Source organism: Paroedura picta, chromosome 3 (assembly GCF_049243985.1).
Source record: "Paroedura picta isolate Pp20150507F chromosome 3, Ppicta_v3.0, whole genome shotgun sequence".
NCBI lineage: Eukaryota > Metazoa > Chordata > Lepidosauria > Squamata > Gekkonidae > Paroedura > Paroedura picta.
The window spans coordinates 91551328-91573962 of record NC_135371.1 but is presented as its reverse complement, the minus strand read 5'-3'; the positions used below and the strand labels follow the sequence as shown (position 1 = coordinate 91573962).

The following is a 22635-nucleotide window of genomic DNA, read 5'->3' as shown; positions in this document are numbered from 1 at the left end:
TCCCTGAGGAGATCAGAGCCCTGCCTGAACTTCCACAGTTACACAGGGCATACAAAATGGAGCTCTTCCACCAGGCATTTGTTGAGACCAACCAAACCAACAGCATCTGCTGGTCCCCCAGATACCCCTCATGAACTGAATCCCGAACCAACCTAGGGGATCATAGTTAGCAAGTTAATGTTGTAATAGCAAATATTATAGGAAAATTTACAGTACGTTATCTTCAGTTATGGAAACCACTGTTATTGTTATTTACCTGATGTTATGAATTGCGCTTTACTATCCCTATATTCTGTGTAAACTGCCTTGAGCTGCAAGGGAGGGCAGTATAGAAATATAATGAATCAATCTATAAATAATTCTATCCCTGAGTGGCTTACAACAGCATTCTTGATTCCTCCATTTTATTCTCAACAACCATACTGTGAGTTAAGTTAAGGTTCCCAACTCTGGGAAAGGAGATACTTGGAGATTGGGGGAGGGCTTGGAACCTGCAGAGGGAGCCCAACAGGGTGAAATAAAGCTGTCTTCTGAATTCATTTTCAGAAGACCAAGATTAGTTCCCTTGGAGAAAATGGCTTCTTTGGAGGATGGCATATCCTGCTGAAGTTCCTCCCCACTCCAAACTCCATCCTCCCTAGGCATCACCCACAGTATCTCCACATATTTCCCAAACCAGCACAATACCATATACTACCAAAGCTGCCATTTTTTCCATGAGAACTGGTGTCTGCCATCTGGACATCAGTTGTAATTCTGGAGCTCTCCAGGCCTCACTTAGAGGTTGGTATCACTATTTAGACAGAGAGTGGCCAAAGTCACTCAACAAGATCTCATGGCATAGCGGGAATTCGATCCTGAATGTCCTAGATCCTAGTCCAACATTCTCACCATTATATCATGATCATATATCCCTGGAATCAGGAGACAGCAACCTACAAAGTTCCATAACAGGGTACCTGATCCAAAGCCTGGTTTTTGCACATATGATATTTGTTAGAAAGAAAGCTACCTGTGACTTGAAAAGCAGACTGAAAAGCAGAAACTTAGTGACAATGCTTATTAAAATACATGGTGCAGGATGATTTTTAACTAGTATTGCCATTTTAGAAGCAACAAATAGGATAGCATGCTTTGTACTAAGCTGCTTATGCACATGTTGAATTTGAAGCTGCCTCTTTACACCAGGCTACTGAAAGATCACATTTTTTGTGGCAGGATTGCAGGTATGCAAATCCCACACAATTTTGAAAATGGCTTTATAACTTTTGGTCCAAAGACAGAAGAGGAAAGGAAACATTAATTAGGGGGCTAGAATTGAAAACATGAATGCTGGAAGAAGTATGTTTGTATCTGCACTGACACAATCCAAAGGCTATTAATACATCCACAGGCTATCCATCAGCATGGTTTTGCCCTACATTTGAGGCAGGTGAGAATATTGGGCTATCCAAGAAGAAAGAAACCCAGAAGATAACAGGTAAGAAAAACTTGTAAAGATGCAAACCTGACTATTAATCTGTGATGGATACATTAGGCTGATCCAGCATTGAGCAAGGGATTGGACTAGATGGCATGTATGGTCCAAATCTATGATTGTGTGAGTATCAGAAAATAATTTTTAGTGGGTTATAGTAATTATATGAAAATGACATAGCAAATTCTTTGTGATGTCTGAATACATTGGCGTTCTCTTCTATAGAAAAAAAAAACAATAACTAGGTGATGTTCACAATGATAATCTGTTTGAATACAATGATGAGGTGGTTCACATACCACATATATTTACTGACCCGTGTCTACAATCATTTAAAATCACTCTTTGTGCAGGCAAATAACGCGAGAGGTAACCACATTGCAAGTTGAATTGTAGAACAGCTGGGCAACAGTTGTAGCAAAAATACTGACTATCATAAAATTTATGGTTTACTCTTCAACTATAACAGCATCACAATCATGGATCCTTCAAAAAGAAATGCTCCACTGTGATATGGCAAAGCCAAATGAGGATGTATTGGATATTTTGGCTATACATGCCTGTTAAAGCGAGACAAAAAGTATGACAATATCTATCTTCTATAGAAAAGAAAAAGAAAGATCTCACAGTAGCCAGGAATACAAAAGACAAGTCTTTCCAGAAAGAAAGGAAATACATCAAATCAGCTGAGGAATAAATGAATAAATAGCTCTGCATTTATAGCTGGCAACTACAGTGAAGTGAAGAGTTCTGAAGCAATGCAGAAAATTGCCAGTGAAGGAAAGCTTGAAGGGCAGACAGATTGCAATGTTTTTTCCAAGGCTGCATTAACACACAAGGAAAACAGGATGCTTCAGGAAATTACCATATAAAACATCAAGAGATTGTTACTCTGTCTCCTTTTATATTAGACCTGTCCATGGAAGTTCAGCTTCAACCGCTTCAGGTTCTGCAGAGAACAGGTTTGTTTGAGCTGTATCTTGATGCCACTGAATCAGCCTGTCAAGCATCTGTAGACACCAGAGCTTATGTTACATTATGTGCATGAATATCCCTCAGAGTCATCTGAGTGTGCACTTCCAGAAGCTAGAGATGCTTACCTACACTGGCTGGCATTACTTTCACTTTTAAAATCACTGGTCATCAAATTATAATGAAGAATGTTAATGCAGCTGGGCTTTGATACATGCTGGCACAGAGGTTTCAGTAACATGATGCTCTATTCCAGCCTTTCTCAGCTTTTTTGCCGTTGAGAAACCCCTGAAACATTCTTCGGGCTTCAAGAAACCCAAGAAGTGGTGCAATTGTGCAGAATATAGTTGGAAAGCATAGCTGTGCACGCGCCCACCTGGGGTCCCTCCCCATCCCCTCCAAGTCTATCATTGACCATTTGGGGGGGGAGGTCAACATGGCCATGTATGGTCATATCACCCAATAAATGTTTAACAATTCTTAGGGCCGTTCTGCATTCGTCCAAAATAGCACAATGGTTACAAATTGAAATCACTACAGTTTTGCCGTTATGCACAACGTCGTTGACAATCTGCAACACTCCTGAAACCGATCCGCAAAAAGCGCTTCGTTGTAGCGCATTCAGGGAAATCGCAAAAAGTGGATTCACCCTCCGGAAAGCGCTACACTCCTGCAATCAATCTGCAACACTAGCGGGAAAGTTCTGTGCGTTACCATTGTTGTGGTTTCTGCAAAGTCCCTCCCCCTGGCTCACTCCTCTGATCTTCCGGCGAAGCGATCGCCATTTTTTTTCTCTGAGCGAGCAGAGATCAACGCACCGGCAAGCCTTCGTTTACCCAGTGAGGCTTCCCCAGCGGCAGTCTCTCTGTTTAAAGTCACCAAGCACAAGCAACAGAGAGGCCCGTTTGCTGGTTTATTTTCCCTTTATTTTTCACACAGTTTTCGCCCTTGAGGGGAGGGGATTTTTTTTTTCACTCGTGGGGAGCATGGCAACAATGAAACGGCAGCTCAAACACCACCTGCTAGCTGGATGGGTCTCTCCGTTGCAATGAATCAACGCATATTCGTTGCAATGGGTGTGTGTGTGTGTGTGTTTTTTTAAACCTTCCTTAAAGGGAAAGGGGCTGTTTGGGAGCATGATAACGGCCGCCCATTGGCTGCTTGACGGCCAGGGGCGGGACACAGCTCAGCAATAGCGCTTCCTGGCTAGCGATTTTTGCCGAGACCGGAACCCTGTGGGAAACGATAGAAACGCAACTGGATTCCACTACAAAGGCAGGTATGCATAACGACGAATTCCACTATTTAAAATGGTGATATTTCGTTCCGCAAACAATTTGCAACATGGATCCCGGTGCGGAATGGCCCTTAATATATCCTTAACATTATTTTGCTCCTTATATTTGGGAATCAGCCTCCTGGGAGCAGACTACTCTGATTGCCCCCCCCCCAGCTGCCGCCCTCCCTCGTTGCCTGCTAGCAGCGCTGCTGCGTCCAGACAGGGCTTTGCTGCCGAATAAGAGGATGGGCTGCAGAGATGCTGCTGATGGGTAGGAGCCAGGGCGGAGACTTTCCAGCCTCCCTCAGGCTTCAAAGCCCTGTTGCCGGTTCGCGGAGGGGCTCGCAGCCTTCCCCTACCCCTTTCACAGCCCATTTTTAAAATGGGTGTTGCTACTTGTGTGTGTGTGTGTGTGTGTGTGTGTGTGTGTATATATATATATATATATATATATATATATATATATATATATATATATATATATATATATAATTAATGAACTCCCACCCATTCAGGAAACTCTTCAAGGGCCATCAAGAAACCCCAGGGCTTCACAAAACCCTGGTTGAGAAAGCCTACTCTGCTCAGTGCCCCCCTGCTTATTACAAGGCATATGTTTATGACAGACCTGTGAGGTTTTGTTTTTTTACATTATTACATATTGCAGTGTACATGATAAAATGTATGGCTGGTCTTGAAAAAAAAAGATAAAACTTATAGCTGGTAATATAAATAAAATAAAGATATCCAAGAAAGTGAAAACTCTTTTCTGTATTCATTTGTATGGCTGTGAAAATAGCAAAACAATATAAGAATGCAGAGAAGTTATTTATTACCTCAGCATTATCTGCAGTACCAGATGTTTGACTGAAACACATAGGACAAGTGTATAACATTGTGAATCAGGAACTTACAAAACTGAATCATAAAGCCATCCATTGAGGTGACCTCAGCAGGTATGAGGAAATGACTCCAATAACATAAGAATCTATATATCAAAGGTCACCTTTTGTAAAATTAAGCCCACACTGAAGATGCTGACAACTACTACTCCGCCCCTGAACTACTACTCCACAACTACAACACAGAACTGCTGAAACTCTTGACCAAGTACATACCAGCACTGCTGTCGTGATGACAGTATGTTCCAGGCAAAAAATGGCCCCACACCAGAAGGAATAATGCTGAAAAAAGGTTCAGGGCTATTCAAGAGGAAATTTTTTAAAAATTCATTACAGAACTGCAGAATTTGTTGAAATCAAGGACAAATACCTATGGTTGTCCAGGGAATCTTTCAGAAAAGCAACAGAAAAATATAATGGAAAAAGAAAAAAAAACTAATAAAAATACCAGTTCAGACATTCCAGAGCCTCTTATCCTGGTGGACACTTGGAGCAAAGCGCAAAGCACCTCTCGCCGCGTCAGGCCGGGAGCAACTGCGAGCCACGCTGTGCGCGGCTCGCAGTTGCTGGGGCTGGGAATCAGAGGTGTTTTGGTGAATGGACCTGAGAATATGTGCCTGAGTGAGTACCCTAACTTGGGAATTCACAGCCAAAGTTCACAGACATGACATTAGCAATGCTGTGATATTCCAAGGAGCAATGGCACCTTGTAGAACATTGTTGCCTGATTTCAGAGATGTATGAGTTGAAGTAGTCCCAAATTTATTTTGTGGTGCTTGTGCTTCAGATCCTTGTTCTTTGTCTGTTAAGGAATGCAATCTTTTAGGATTCTTGGGCAATTCCCAAATTTTGAGTGTTTTGCACAAAAGAGAGTATTTGGACAAGATGCCAATATAGGGCACCTTGGAGTACAATTTATATTTGGTTCAGGATTGCAGAATAAGGAACCAGTAACTCCTTTTGCTCCACTAAGTCAATTGAAAAATGGATATGACCAAAGTAGAAAGAAAAAGCTTTACCTGACTATGTGTCCAGTGAGTGAGAATCAGGGAAGGGGAGCATTGGCCTCCTGCCCCAAAGTTGCCCTGTTCCATCTAGCTGAGGTTTACAACCCCTGAGGGTATTCCCAGTCAGGCAACTAGCAACATGATGCCAGCTGTGATGTGTCCTTTCTCTCTCCCTTTCCCAGGAGTCAAAAGTAGGACAAGGTTATTTTTACTTAATTGCACCAATTCCCTTGAGATCTGCTGAGAAAGGAGTAGATGAGTTTAGCATAGTTTATAAAGGCAAGCTATGCATACTTACCTGGCAGCAAGCACCACTGGATTTAGTTACTCCTGTGTATGCATTCATTAGGTCTGACTGTATCCATTATTCAGAACTTCTTCTGAGTCATTAGAATTTGTACATTTTGTTAAGCAGGCCCATATGTTTAGGTTCAATCCATTCACAGTCATAAATCTATTCATTTAACAGCTCCTGAACCCCAAAATCAATTTATATATTTTAGGCATTAATCCATTCTGTTCCTTTCAGGAATCTTCTTCAGGTCAAATGGAGATAGATTCTATAGACAATCAGCTGTTGGTAGCCTATGTTCTGTTCAATGGGGTTTACTTCCCAGGGACATAAGAGTGCAGCCCTTTTATTTATGGGTGAGCTGACCAGAAAAACTGTTGTGCCTTACTAATGCTATGATTGTTAGAGAGCATGTCAGGTGAGTCATCTTAAGCCTAGGTGAAGAAATGAAGACCAAACCCCCTATTTGCGGATAAAATATTATTTGGTTTGTTCCGCATATCTCAAGATCAAAAGACCATCACTCTTTTGAGAGTGACCTGTGGAAAAAAAATGGACCACTTATGCTGACAAATTCCCATTTCAGTCAATAGAATTAAATAGTGTTATATGATTTTGGGATTAGAGCTGGGCTACACAAGAGCTTACAGTGCAAGCCCACTGACTTCAATGAATTTAGAAGAATATAAATCTGCTTAAGATGATACTGTTACAGATAGTGCTATGTGTATTTACCCAGAAGCAGGTCCCATTAATTCAGTGGAGCTTACTCTCAAGTAAATGTACATAGGATTGCAGCCTTAAGGGAAATCCTTTAACAATTATCATCTTGTCCACATCTGTATTGAGATTTTAGTACAAAGTAGTACATAACAAAAGTACATAACAAAAAATATTATCTTAGTGATTTCTATTTTAATACTTAGGGAAGTTCATGGACACACATGTTCTCTTATAATAAAAAAGTACAAAATGCCTGAACTAAACTAATTCCAGAGTCTCACCAGGTTTCTCCTGCTGGAGAGGCTGCATTTTGTTCAGGTAAAAATAACTCCTCGTTGATTTCCGCTTTCATTCCACCATCTACTAAATCCCCAAGGCCTAATTTAGCAGAAATATCTGTGAAAGAGAAGACACTTGGGGCCACTACAAGCCTGTGCCATGTTCTACAGTGTAATTAGCTCAGCAAAGCCAATAGATTTTCTTATAGCACATACATCAAGGGAGAGTTGGAGCACTCTCTGGGTCTCAGCTGAGCCCCCTAATGTATAACAGCAACTGCCATTAGGAGGGGATACCACATTTACAAATGCTTTTATGCTCCAGCCTCCATCTATTGACACAGTTACCCCCCCTCCTCATGAGGTTTTACCTGCTAAATACTGTCTTGAAATTTTCTACTCTGCCAAACTGTATGCTTTTATGTATTATATCTTTGGACCCCATGTTTATGCATCAAGGTGGGTGGTGCTCCTAGGATCTTGGGAGGTCTCCTGTCTAGGCACTAAGGAGAGCCAGACCTCCTTCAGCAAGGCTGCTGGATCAGGTGCTCTCTAGCCATCCCTTGGAGGATCTGCAATGTAGAGTTGTAGTGTGGATAGCTCGATGAAAATGGTGACTGTGTATGGGGCAGCAGTGAAAAAGACTAACTCCATTCTGGAGTTAGGAAAAGAACTGTGAATAAAAACAGCCAATATTGTATTGCCCTGGTATAGCTATATTGGAATACATTTGTGTACAGTTCTGGTCACAGTTTCTCCAAAAGAAACTGTAGAGCTGTAGAGCTGTAGAGCTGGAAAAAGTGCATAAGAGAAAAACCAGAATGATTAAAGGAGTGAGGAAAGGCTGATGAGTCTTATGAATTTTTAGTTTAGGAAAAAAAATGACTAAGAAGGAACATGCTAGAAGTTTATAAATAAATAAGCAAGCAAACAAACAAACAAATAAATAAAATTATTAAAGAAATTTTTCTCCCAGTCCCATAATACCAGAGCTCAGGAGAACCCAATTAAGATGATGACTGGATAGTTTGGGATGGACAAAGGAAACACAGCCTTGCTCAGTGTGTAATTAAATCAAGAAATTCACTGCTAGTGGACTAAGTCATGGTTGCTAGTATAAATGTCCTCAAAAAAAGAGAGAGAGATTAGGCAGAGTGATGAACTATAGATCTATCAGTGGCAGCTAGCCATGATGACTAGACATGAGGCCTGAACTGCTTAACTCCTATTTCTCCTCAGTCTTCTCTTGTGAGGGAAATAGTGCTCAATATGGAAAAAAATGTATCACAACAGGGGGGATGGGATTGGTGGCCTAGGATCACTTTGGGGGCAATCTACAATTACCTAGTTTCCTTAAATGAAACAAAGTCTTCTGGGCCAGATGAATTGCATCCAAATGTACTAAAAAAACTTGCAGATGTCATCTCTGAACCTCTGTCCATTATTTTTCACACTTCTTGGAGAACAGGTGAGGTGCCAGATGATTAGAGGGGAGCGAATGTTGTCCCCATCTTCCAGAAAGGGAAAAAAGAGGATCCGGGTAATTACTGATCCATCAGCTGTAGCTGGCAAAATTTTGGAACAAATCAACAAACAGTTGGTCCTTGAGCAGCTGGGACAGAGAGCTGTGATTTCTAGGACTCAGTCATGTCAGACCAACCTTATCTCTTTTTTTCGAGATAGTGACTACCTTGCTAGATCAGGGGAATGCCGTAGACATAGTTTATCTGTATTTCAGTAAAGCTTTTGATAAGGTTCTACATGATATTTTTGTTGACAAGTTGATAAAATGCGGTATAGATCCTAATTCTGTCAGGTGGATCGATAACTGGTTGGCAGATTGTACCCAAAGGGTACTAGTTAATGGTTCAGCATCCTCTTGGAGAAGAGTGACAAGTAGAGTGCCCGAGGGATCTGTCCTGGGGCCTGTGTTGTTCAACGTACTTATAAATAGTTGGGTAAGAGATTAGAGGGGGTACTTATTACATTTGCAAACAATACTAACCTGGGAGGGATAACAAACAGAACAGAAGATAGAATCAGAATACAGGATGATTTTGATAGGCTCGAGAAGTGGGCTAAACTGAATAAAATGAAATTCAATAGGGACAAATGTAAAGTTCTGCATTTAGGTAGAAAAACCATATACACCAATATAGGTTGGTGGAGACTTATTTTGACAATTGTATGTGCAAAGAGGATCTAGGAGTCTTAGTAGACCATACATTGAACAGGAGACAGCAGTGTGATTCGGTGGCAAAAAAGGCAAATGGTATTTTGGGCTATATCATGTCCAGATCATGGGAGGTGATGGTACCACTTTACTCTGCTGTGGTTTGGCCTCACTTGGATTACTGTGGGCACCACAGTTGAAGAGAGATGTATACAAGCTGGTCCAGAGCATGTCCAGAGGAGGGCAACAAAGATGGTGAGGGATTTGGAGACCAAGACATATGAAGAAAGGTTGGGGGAACTTGGTCTGTTTAGCCTGGAGAGGAGATCTGATAACCATCTTCAAGTATTTTAAAAGCTGTCATGTACAGGATGAAGCAGAGTTGTTCTCTCTTGCTCCAAAGGGACAGACCAGAACCAATGGGATGAAATTAATGCAAAAGAAATTCCATATAAACATCAGGAAGAAGTTCCTGACAGTTAGAGCGGTTTCTCAGTGGAATAGGCTTCCTTGGGAGATGGTGGGTTCTCTATTTTTGGAAATGTTTAAACAGGCTGGATAGCCATCTGACAGAGAGGCTGATTCTGTGAAGGTTTAAGGGGGTAGCAGGTTACAGTGAATGAGTGATAGGGTTGTGAGTGTCCTTCATAGTGCAGGGGGTTGGACTAGATGACCCAGGAGGTCCCTTCCAACTCTATTATTCTATGATTCTATGACTATATGGAACCTTCATGTTCAGAGGCAGTAAAGCTCTTAGTCCCAGTGGAAACACCAGAGATAATTCTGCACTTACTTTTTTTTCCGCTGTGGATCCTGCTGAATTCAGATCGATTTGAACCTGGGCCTTTCTCCTTCCTCCCCCCCCCCCATTGAAACAGAAGCCTTTTGCACTTGATGAGGGGAGCTCAGAGCAGGGAGGGGGAGAGGAGCAGCAGTCATGTAGCTTAACTACTTTTCCTGAACTGGCAGGGTAGGGGGTTAGGTGACTCCAGCCAGCACTAGTACTTTATTTCTTTTCTTTTGACTCTCGAGCCAGCAGCAGCCAATCAGAGAATGAGGCAAATCTCTGCTGAGAGAATTGTGGGCTCACGTCTTGAATAAATCTTTGTTGGTCTTAAGGGTGCTATTGGACTTTTGTTGTACTACTTCAGACCAATGTGGCTACCCACTTGAATCTATCCTTCTGGAGTGCAGTCACTTTAAAACAGGGAGGGAAGCCTTGCAACCGGGAACCAGGAAGTCTTTGAACTGATGCCCTGCTTTGCTATGAGGCACAGAGGAGTAAGTTAATTCGCAAACAGGAGAAATCTACACTTATACTGGTTGCGGTTTTTCAAATATCGAGGCTTATATCCACTCCTGGATATCGTGGGGGAAAGGTAGGGTCACCATGGATCAATCATGTATGTTGCAGAGGGAAAATTTAAAGCGCTCAAAATCAAAATGGAAATCAAATTCACTGTAGACGGGAGGGATTTATTTGGACTGGGAGTGGATAAAAAGCCTCGTGCAGACTCAACCAGGAGAAAGCCTTGGCTACTATGCCCAATTTGTTGATCCTCCAGGGCAACTGGCTAGCCACTGTGTAAAGCAGGACTGATCCAGCAGGGTTCTTATATCTTTTATGTTCTATTGCGGGGGGAAAACCTTGTTAATTTTCTCTTATTTATTTATTTATTTATTTATTTATTTATTTATTTATTTATTTATTTATTTATTTGTTATATTTATATAACACCCTCCCCGAGGGCTCAGGGCGGTTTACAGGAAACAGGAAAAGATACAGATAACATTATTTATTTCATTTTAGTTACTTAAGGTTGTAGTCTTAAGCATATTCACTCAAAGGGACTTTCCTTTTATTCTCCCACATCCCCCCAAAAAATACTGGATTTGAGCTGGTGTATCATACAAGCTTCAACATCAAGAAAACAAAGATCATGGCATCCGGCCCTCTCAATTCCTGGCAAATAGAAGGGGAAGAAATGGAGATAGTGACAGATTTTATTTTCCTGGGCTCCAAGATCACTGCAGATGGGGACTGCAGCAAAGAAATTAAAAGACGCTTGCTCCTGGGGAGGAAAGCTATGGCAAATCTAGACAGCATCCTAAAAAGCAGAGACATCACCCTGCCAACAAAAGTGCGTTTAGTCAAGGCTATGGTCTTCCCAGTTGCAATGTATGGCTGCGAAAGTTGGACCATAAGGAAGGCCGAGCGTCAAAGAATTGAGGCTTTTGAACTCTGGTGCTGGAGAAGACTCTTGCGAGTCCCTTGGACTGCAAGGCGAACAAACCAGTCAGTCCTAGAGGAGATCAGCCCTGACTGCTCCTTAGAAGGCCAGATCCTGAAGATGAAACTCAAATATTTTGGCCACCTCATGAGAAGGAAGGACTCCCTGGAGAAGAGCCTAATGCTGGGAGAGATCGAGGGCAAAAGAAGAAGGGGACGACAGAGAATGAGGTGGATGGATGGAGTCACTGAAGCAGTAGGTGCAAACTTAAATGGACTCCGGGGAATGGTAGAGGACAGGAAGGCCTGGAGGATCATTGTCCATGGGGTCGCGATGGGTCGGACACGACTTCGCACATAACAACAACAACAATCATACAAGCTAGTCCAAATTGCAGTTTTCTTATTGACTCATTAAAAATAAATCCCCCCAGCATGTAGATACAAGTTTGCAATTTCTGGAATGGAATATTTATAGTATTTGATGGCTGCAGAATGTTCAGCAGCCTTCTCTTGGTTCTGGCGTCTACTTTGCAACCCAGGCACAATACCACAGACATTCTCCAGAGGTATTTTAGAAAGAAACAGTGAAATGGTTCAGAATTCCGTAAGGCAGTTTGAGAAGGTGTGCATTTCTGCCTCAGTTTAAAAACAGGGAATTCATGTTGCTTGCTTTGCTCCTTGACATATTCAGAGAAAACGTTTTTTAAATTTTGCATGTATGCACATTTCCCCTTTTCTTTTCCTATTCTTACTCTGTGATCTGAAGCTGTTCACAAGCCAACAAGGGGATCATCTTTTTCAAAGATCCTTTAAACTAGCTTGTGTTTTAAATATTTTCCGAGATCCAGCTATCCTTATAAAGGCAGATTCAATCTTCATATACTATAGAATTATAGAATCATAGAATCATAGAACCATAGAGTTGGAAGGGGCCATGCAGGCCATCTAGTCCAACCCCCTGCTCAACGCAGGATCAGCCCTAAGCATCCTAAAGCATCCAAGAAAAGTGTGTATCCAACCTTTGCTTGAAAACTGCCAGTGAGGGGGAGCTCACCACCTCCTTAGGCAGCCTATTCCACTGCTGAACTACTCTGACTGTGAACATTTTTTTCCTGATATCTAGCCTATATCGTTGTGCTTGTAATTTAAACCCATTACTGCGTGTCCTCTCCTCTGCAGCCAACGGAAACAGCATCCTGCCCTCCTCCAAGTGACAACCTTTCAAATACTTAAAGAGGGCTATCATGTCCCCTCTCAACCTCCTCCTCTCCAGGCTGAACATTCCCAAATCCCTCAACCTATCTTTATAGGGCTTGGTCCCTTGGCCCCAGATCATCTTCATCGCTCTTCTCTGTACCCCTTCAATTTTATCTACGTCCTTCTTAAAGTGAGGCCTCCAGAACTGCACACAGTACTCCAGGTGTGGTCTGACCAGTGCCGTACACAATGGGACTATGACATCTTGTGATTTTGATGTGATGCCCCTGTTGATACAGCCCAAAATGGCATTTGCCTTTTTTACTGCTGCATCACACTGCCTGCTCATGTTTAGTTTACAATCCACAAGCACCCCAAGGTCTCGTTCACACACAGTGTTACCTAGAAGCGTATCCCCCATCCAGTAGGCATGCTTTTCATTTTTCTGACCCAGATGCAGAACTTTACACTTATCTTTATTAAATTGCATCTCATTCTCATTTGCCCATTTTTCCATTGTGTTCCGATCTCATTGAACTCTGTCTCTATCTTCCGGAGTATTTGCCAGTCCTCCCAATTTGGTGTCATCTGCAAACTTGATGAGTAGTCCCTCCACTCCCTCATCTAGATCATTAATAAATATGTTAAAAAGTACCAGGCCGAGCACCGAGCCCTGAGGTACCCTGCTACTCACCTCCCTCCAGTCTGATGAAACACCATTGACAACAACTCTTTGAGTGCGGTTCTCTAACCCCTATCCACCTAACTATCTGAAAATCCAGATTGCAGTCCTTCAATTTATCCATCAGAACATCATGGGGAACCTTATCAAAAGCTTTACTAAAATCCAAGTAAACGACATCAACCAAATTTCCACGATCCAGCAAACCTGTTACTTGATCAAAAAAGGAAACCAGGTTGGTCGGACAGGACCTGTTGGAGACAAATCCATGCTGACTTCCTTGGATCACCAAATTGTCCTCCAGATGTTTGCAGATTGCTCCCTTTAATATCTGCTCCATTATTTTCCCCACAACAGAGGTCAGACTCACTGGTCTGTAGTTTCCCGGGTCATCCTTCCTCCCTTTTTTGAAGATCGGAATAACAATTTCTCTCTTCCAGTCCTCCGGGACATCTCCAGTCCTTAAAGAGGTCCCGAAGATGATGGACAAGGGTTCTGCAAGTTCTCCAGGGAATTTGAACTCATCCAGTGCAGCTAAATGCCTCTCGACAACTTCTCTATCCATGTCAACCTGCCACCCAGACACTATCCTTTGGCTACTGCCATCTCTAGATGTGCCTAAACCCTTTGACCTGTGGGAAAAAACAGATGTAAAATAGGCGCTAAACCTTTCTGCTTTCTCTGCATCTTCCATTAGAGTTTGTCCATCCGCACCCAACAGTGGGCCTATTGCCTCCTTTACTTTACGTTTGCTCCTCACATAACTGAAAAACCTTTTCTTGTTACAATGGGCTTCCCTTGCCAATCTTAGCTCACTCTCAGCTTTGGCCTTTCTGATGATTGATCTACAGTGCCTAGTAACCTGTAGGTACTCTTCTTTAGAGCTCTGTCCTTCCCTCCATTTCCTGAACATCTCCCTTTTCTTTCTTAGTTCCTCTTGAAGTTCTCTGTTCATCCAAATAGGCTTCTTGGAGCTCCTGCAGTGTTTTCGTCTTTCTGGGATAGTCATTGATTGAGCATGTAATAGCTCTTGTTTGAGTAGCTCCCACCCTTCACATGCTCTCTTCCCTTCCAGCATTCTCGTCCATGGTATGACACTCATAATGTCTCTGAGTTTATTACAGTTTGCCCTACGAAAATCCAACATCTGCGTCTGGCTACAAGCTTCCTTGCCTCCCCATCTCAAAAGGAATTCTATGAGGACATGGTCACCTCCCCCCTAGGGTCCCCACCTCCTTCACCTCATCCACCAACTCTTGCCTGTTGGTCAGTATTAAGTCCAGTATGGATGAACCTCTTGTGGGTCCATCTACCATTTGATAAATAAAATTGTCAGCCAGGCTGGTCAGAAAGTTGCATGACTGAGGACGCTTCGCAGAGTTTGTTTCCCAGCACACATACAAGGCTACAATTCCAGCGTTACTTAATTAGAAGCCACTGGGACTGACTTCTGAGTAAAGATGCATAAGAATTAGTTGTGTATTTTTAGACTATCGGAATCTTATTATCAGGTGCTAATAGACAACATCCTAACAGAGAGAGCATCCTAACAGTAGGTGAAGTTTAATTGCAGATGCTGCTGCCCTGACAGTCTGTGCCATGGATTGGCAACCCCTGGTATGTGTATGGAATAGTGCCATGCCAGAGCATTCTGCTAGCCCCACAGGACCAGTTCTCTTCCCAGACAGTGAAAACAAACCTGAGGCATTGGCAACGTCACCGGAGCTGGTGACAGGACATGGTTTATGCCCATCAATGTCTCTGAAGTGAGATCCTGAAATAATGGCAGGATTAATGAGGCTTGGAATGACTACAAGACGCTGCCTTGTATTGATTCAGCATCTTGGTTCATCCAGGTACGTATTGTCTACCCCGACTGACTGTAGCTCACCAGGGTCCTAGACTGAGGTATTTTACATCACTGAAATCCTGAACCTTTTGACTGGAGATGCTAGGGCTTGAACCTGGCACCTTCTGCATGGCAAGTTGATACTCTACCACTAGGCCATGGTCCCCTACCTCCTTTCAGTATGTTTGGCCAAGTAGAATCCTCACCACCACCCTATTTTCAGCACATCAGCATCTTCAGTAATCAAGATTGTACTTTTTAACTTTGGGGCCAAAGCAATAATACATAGGGCTGTGGTAGATTACCATGCTTATTCCAGCCTTGCCTGTTTTTCCACTTGCAGCCCAATGGTGGTGAAAAGCACTGTCAAGTCACAGCTGATTTATGGTGATCACATAGGGTTTTGAAGGTAACAGGTGGTTTGCCATTGCCTGCCTCTGCATAGTAGCCATTTATTTATGTTTATATTCTGCTTTTCCACCCTGGGCTTCTGTGATGGTCTCCCATAACCAGTACTAACTAAATATTAACCAGGGCCGACCCCGAGGAGCTTCCAAGATTTGACAAGCTTGGACTAGCTGGACTATTCAGGTCATGGTAACATGCCTTCCAGAATCCCTCCTATGTGCATAAAGGGTTTGTATTCCATTGGGAACAGGATGTTCTGAGAGATTAAAGTAAGCCAAAACAGCCAAATCTGTTAGGTGCTGCTTTTTCTGACACATGTGGGAATGCACTAGTGATTGAGAGCCGGCCAAAAGCAGAGAGTGGTGGCCTCTGGAAGTGCATATTTTAGAAGGTGGGCTCCAAATCAGATACCTTTACATTAGAAAGACTAATTGGAGCACCACCTAACAGGTTTTTCTTTGCCACACAGCATGCATTTTGATTTTGGTTTTATACATGAATGCATTCCTCACAATAATTTGACCATTGAGAAAGACCCCTCGGAAGCAAAACGCATTTGGTCCATTCTATGTTGGTCCATTCCATCTGTAGTTAGAAATGTGATATTTTAAAATTATGATGACTATGTTTTTAATATGTTGAATTAGTGCACTTTATGTAATAAATATTTTAAAAAATTTAAAATTATTTTTGCAGCTCAGACTTTGGGTTCCTAACTTTTCTGGTTAGGTTGGGTTTTTGTTTCCCTTTTTGGTTTTGCAATCGATGCAAGCCACCAATCCCGTCACAGTGATTGTTTTGGGGACTCAAACTTCTTTTCCTCCCCCCCATCCGTCCCCCCCAAGTCTCGAAATTATTTTTAAAAAATACACATCCATGCTACTTTGGGGAAATGCCACAACAGTAAAACATTTTTTAAAAAAACCTTTCACTTCTGCTTTGCTATGGGATCACGCAACAACAATAAAACATTTCCTTAGATCCCTTTTTGGGATATGTTGTATAATGGTCTCAATGTTCGGGTAGATTAGTGGTAACTGGACCCTGATGATTGTGAGTTCACAATAAAAATTTAAAACATAGAGCACAGAAGCCAAGCTAATAGGGTGAGGGCTGCTTCATCACACACCTTCCCTTCTTTCCCCATTCATACCCCAATGCCAGAAAACACAAACAGGAATGTGTTTTAGCTGCCCAATCCCAATATTTCTGTACACAATAAATATAACATTTTACTTTTACTGAGATGCGAGGGTGGGCAAAACACTACCAAGACTGTCGCGTATTTCTCCCTTCAGATTGGCTTGCATCTGTTTGCACCCTGATTTGCAGCACAACAAGAAAGGGAAATCTTTCTTTCTTTCTTTCTTTCTTTCTTTCTTTCTTTCTTTCTTTCTTTCTTTCTTTCTTTCTTTCTTTCTTTCTTTCTTTCTTTCTTTCTTTCTTTCTTTCTTTCTTTCTTTCTTTCTTTCGCGATTTCCCTCATCACGGAGCAAACCGGATGAAAACTTGCACCAACTCCTGCACAGCCATGGGTTGCTGCCAGCATCATGTGGAAGCAGCACTAAAACCCACGAGCAATGGGAGGCTGTGCAGGGGCAAATACCTTGTGCAGAAATGGTCTAGATGTTGTTTAGCCCTCAATACATTTTGCATGGTTAGTCTGCAGTTCCTTTTGTGAACTTTTGTGATCTATCATATCACAGCTGCCAGAAGCACAGCACATATACAAGGGGGGAAACTTGTTAGATAAGAGTTGTTATTAACATCATAAGACTATGAAAACAAATCAATGACAGCCTCACTCTCACTAAGTATGTGGAACACATATCTGCTCGGATGCTCCTTGTTCCTCCCCTATCCCTACCTCAGACACACATACACACACAACAAACTCCTTCCTCCCATTCCCCCCTGCCCCCACCACCTTTATCTCTCACTTGCCTGACCTCCCTGCTCCCTCCCTCTTCTCTCCCACCCAGACTCCCTCCTCCCACCTCCCCCTATCCTTATCCTTGTGGTGGTGCTGCCTTAGCTGCCTCCCACACTCCACACACATCCTGAAGCCTCAGGCAGGACCGCACTGGCTCAGTTATCTCCCGTGCTCCACCAACATTCCAAGGCCTCAGATGGGGCAGTGCTGGCTCAGCTGCCTCCCATTCTCCACAAGTGTCCCAAGGCCTTGGGCAGTCAATGTACTGACCAGCCTCCTCCCATGCTGTCCTGCAGCTGCCCCAGCCTCTTCTGGCCGGCTCTTTGGGCTGGACTATAGACATCACATCTGAAAGATGTGTTCTACCTCTACAATCATATGTTGCAAAGATTTACTGTATCCTCCCCCCTACACACACACACCATTATGTCGCTAATAAAGATTTTTAAAGCATCATATACTCTGTGCTTTGAACTGCCTTGTTAATGGAAATTAATATTCTGGTCTTTCATGTCAGTTAATTCATTATTTATGTGTCTGTAGAATGGCATCTCTGACTTGATGTATAACCTTTGTAAAATAAGCAGTGCAGGAATTCCAAAGTGATGAGTATCTGTGAGTCTGCATGTATTTCTTTTTTCTTAGGAGTTTCTAGTAGTTTCACGGAATGGGCAGTGGATTAGTGCCTTTTGTTCGCTAGAAAGGTCAATAAAAAATGACAAGCCTTTTTCAGGTCACTTAAGAGTTTGGAATTTAAGCAAGGATATGAACTATGCTGAACAGAAGCAATAGAACAGAACATTAAGCATTAAGGCTGCAGTCACTTAGCTGACAGCAGGCCCAGTTGCCTCTGCTTCCCAGTAATTTTGAACAGAATCCAACCTCGTAGCTGCACTTTTACTAGAGCAGGGGCAGCGACCATCATGGGATGGTCCAGACACAGCCTAAAAGAAGAATTATTTTACTGAACTGCACACAATTAGAAGGAACAAAAGTATGATTATTTGTGTTTGCTGAGGCAAGAGATATGCAAACAAGCAACACACACTGTTTTACTCTAGGTGTTCTATCACACTTTAGCAATCTGAAGATGGCAGTGACCTGCTTCTGATTGTTTTGCTTGGCTCTGTCAGTGAGAGGTTCATGCCAAGGCTCAGTGACAAGTATTTTTCATTGGTGTGGATGAAAGCAATGGGGTTGAGGAAACAATATCAATACAACAACCTGCACAATAATAATGAAAATAATACACATGAAAAGGGGAAAAAAACTAAGTGCTATTTATGACAAATGATCTAATAGTGGTAGTTAAAATGCAATCAAGTTGCAGCCAACTTATTGCAATCCTGTAGGGTTTTCAAGGCAAGTGACTAACAAAGGTGGTTTGCTATTGCCTGCTTCTGCCTAGTGACCCTTGACTTCCTTGGTGGTTTCCCATCCAATTACTAAACTGGATCAGGTGTGCTTAGCTTCCAAGATTTTATGAGACTGGGTTAACTTGGACTATCTAGGTCAGGACCTAGATAGAGAAAAGGAGGTTGAGAGGGGACATGATTCTATAAGGACAGTGATCTAATACCTGTATGCTAAAACAAACAAACATCAAAATGATAACGAGATGGAAATACATTAATTTTCCTTGGAACATTGAAATATATTGATTTTGAAATTAGGGCAGTGTTGAAGACTATGGTCCTAACTGTGGCTGTGCTGTTTGCTGTGGGGACTGCAATCCCACTATGGTTGGGATGTGCAGTAACTTTGAAGGGAGCTGCTGAGGGTTCCCCATGTCTTCTTCCCCAGATGAGAAAGAAACAAGGGATAGAATCACAGAATCATAGAGTTGGAAGGGGCCATACAGGCCATCTAGTCCAACCCCCTGCTCAACGCAGGATCAGCCCAAAGCATCCTAAAGGATTCCTACTTCTTGGGGCCACCCTCTTAAATTTGTCCTCTTTCCTTTACACATGACATGCCAATGCTATAATTCTTTCAACAGTGGTACCTCACATCCGGCCCGGTTTTGTCAACAACCTGTCAAACACAGTACCACACCATCAGAATGCCTGCAGGACATGTACAGGACAAACATAGGTTTGTGGCAGCTGATGGTCCAGATGGAATTTCTTTGGGGGCAGAATCTAGCCAGTGGTCCATAAGAAGCCAGCTTTATTTTAAATCTATGTTTAGGATTATGCTGCATAAACAGTTCTTAAAAGAAAATAAAAGAAGAGTTTTAATTCTAACATTTCCATGGGCTTTCCCATGTATTCTGAACTCTGTAAGAGGAAAAGCAACTAGATGAGGTCCATTTGGAGTCAAGAAACAGTGGGCAGCCAAAGGGTGAAGTTGCTTTTCCCATTTGAAGTTCCCTCCTCCTAAAGCTTTTTTCAAGAGAAAGAACAGAGGGAGGAAGGATGTCTGGGCTCTCTTATGTCCATTGGAGCATTATTTGCACTGATGATTTCTTGCGTTCAAGTTGAGTTCTTATACGTTTGGTTTCCAGGACTGCCTGTGAACAAGCTGCATCAGTGGCCCGTTATAATTAGCGGTGTCATGCCAAAGGTATCCACTCAGCAGCCATCCTATCAACTCAATACAGAATTGATCCCAGTTCACCAGAAAATGGATGTGAATAGGAAAAATGTTGTTCAGAATCAGAAGCTTGCCACCTGGAAGAGGGATTAACAATGAAAGGATTAATCCAGTGTTTAAAATGGATATGGCTGGCGATTCTTAGTCAGTCTCAATTCTGATATAGATGGGTACATGGAGGAGCATGCAAAAAGGTTCAGTGATACAGCATCAGTTTTTTATCTGGAAATCCTCACGTTCCTGGCTAGATATGAACAACTCAGAAAATACCTTAGGTGATGATGCTGGGAAATGCCCCTCTCTGGGATCTTGGGAAAGGTGGAGTACTCAGTGCCAGTCTACATAGATCAAAAGTCTGACGGGGTGTAAGTGGAAGCTTCATATTCATATGAGGGGGCTGGGGTTAAAACAACATTATGGAGCTCCATGACTTCTGCTTCAGATGTATTTTCACTACCAAACAACAGGCTTGGAAGCCCTCCAAGTGTTTGGAAATATGGTCTTCTGTAATTATGTTCTCTTAGCCAGAATTGGTTATGATAAGTCATTTCCCGGATTCAGCTGTTATGCAAAATGTTTGTGTGTTTTGCTGGTGGGAAGCTGGACTCCCCTTCAGAGGAAATGAGTATTGTTGTAAAGAAGTGGGTGAAACAAAACCTTTCTAAGTGCAGATGTCTCATCATAAAAAATACCTAATATTTCTTGGAAAAGTAGGCATAAGAAAACCTCTCATTCCAGAATTTTGAACGTTCCTACTATGTTCTGTATCAAGGAAGTGGTTGGTTAAGAGACATAAACAACCAATGGGATAAAAGGTCATTCTCTGTAAGAAAGTGAAAACCAGATTCACTTATATTTCTTCAGCAAATGATAATAATTTGCATAGATAGACATCCATCCTGTAGTCTTGGCATTGCCACATTGGTACTACGTTCTGCTGGGCACCCTTTAATTACACTGGTACTGTGGGGCTTGCAAAAATAACTACCACCACCTTCAGTTTCTACTGCTGATATTCTCTGGCTTGACCTTAGTCCTGTTGGTTTTCAACTGACACAGTGGCACTGGTTCTGCTGGGCTTGCAAAAATACATCCCTTTCAGTTACTATTGCAGAGATTCTCTGGAACCTTGATTCTGTTATGCTTGGCTTTTATTGCTGTTGCTTTAAAAAAAATTTTTTTTTGCTGTTTCCTTCCTTCCATTGGAAACAATGGTGGATGGGGCAGTTTCTTTGGGGGACAGTAACTCAGACCCCACAAATACCATTCTTACCAAACTTAAGAGGGCAGATTGAGGAGCATCAGAAATATATTATCTGCAAGTCTGGTGCCTCTAGGTTGTTCAGGCTGTGTTCTACATAGTTCAGGCTGTGTTCTACATAGGCCCCATAAATCCAATCCTCACCAAACTTGAAGAGATATTTGGAGACTTCCTGGGAGTTTGGTGTCTCTTGAAGGCAGGGGTGGGGGAGTATCCTTTGCATCACAAACCTCATGAGCCAAACCAGTTCATTTAGCCCCTAAAATTTAGTGAAGCTTCATGGTGCACAAACCAGGCACACCATGAACCACAAACAGTTTGCGCCCATCCCAACTATTGGACAATAGAGTGGGTGGAAATCCAACAGAATGTGCTGTCCCAAGTCTCCAGCATTTAATGCCTATACTAAAAACTGGGAAGATAACAGCCCTCTAATTCATTTTCCCTCCAGTGTAATCTTGGACATTGCACAATTTGCCCTTCACAAACTCAGACTGGAAAGCACAATATGCAGTATTATTTACCACTATAAATAAATATCAGTCATCAGGTGGCAAATTTGGTACATTTGTATTTATTTCAATCTGAAGTATTGCTAGAATGTCCAGGAGTATTCTGTTGCTGATATAAAGATCATTATTATTCTTCAAATGAACGTCAAAGAGAGAATCCAATGAGAAATTCCTGAATTAGCATTCATCAAGAAGATCAACACTGTCCCTCAGCCAGGTCTTAACAAGGATTTGGCATTTCTCCCTCACCATAGGTGTTAATATCTTATTATGCCCCACCCTTACAGATGTTAGTAAGCTCAGCTGTACCGCTATTGCTTTTTAATTGGATCTTCATATCACGTTTTACTCTGCACTAAAGTTATGTTGATTCTACTTTTTCTATCAATTTTGGGGACTGATCCCCAACCACTGATTGGATCAATTACTCTTTTCAATAGATATTGTTTTAAACTGATGTCTTTTTGCAACATGTACACACAAAAAGTTTTCTATTATCTGTGATTTTAAGTATAAACCCTGAAATGTATGAACATAAATCAAAGGAAGTAAATTCTAATTCATGAAAGCTTATGCTGAAATACATTTTAAAATGCCACCTGTTTTATTTTGCTGTCGTAGAAGTATCTATATGGAATTATCATCTGCCAAAGTGGAGCAAGTGAAAACTAGACTTGAAGGAAATAAGAAATGAACTGGAGGTTAAAAGGAAAAGGGGCATCAGGTGATTGCTGGAAGGGTAGGTATGTGTGGAGAAAGCTAAGGAGAAGGAGAAGGAACTAGGTGACAGAGAGAAGAAAAAGAAATGGAATTGAGAACTATGGTTAAGGAAGCAGAACCTCTGCCTTCTGAAATAATTGAA

The 22635-nt window shown here is 42.1% G+C and overlaps 1 long non-coding RNA gene across 2 annotated transcripts in view; it reads left to right on the top strand.

Annotated features, from left to right (window-relative positions):
• LOC143832423 (uncharacterized) overlaps positions 1-22635 on the top strand; it is a 24241-nt gene extending 1606 nt beyond the window's left edge. For both annotated transcript variants that reach the window (XR_013229260.1, XR_013229259.1), the window contains exons 2-3: positions 1394-1480; positions 22395-22635. This is a non-coding gene — a long non-coding RNA (uncharacterized LOC143832423). The remainder of the gene's footprint in view (positions 1-1393; positions 1481-22394) is intronic.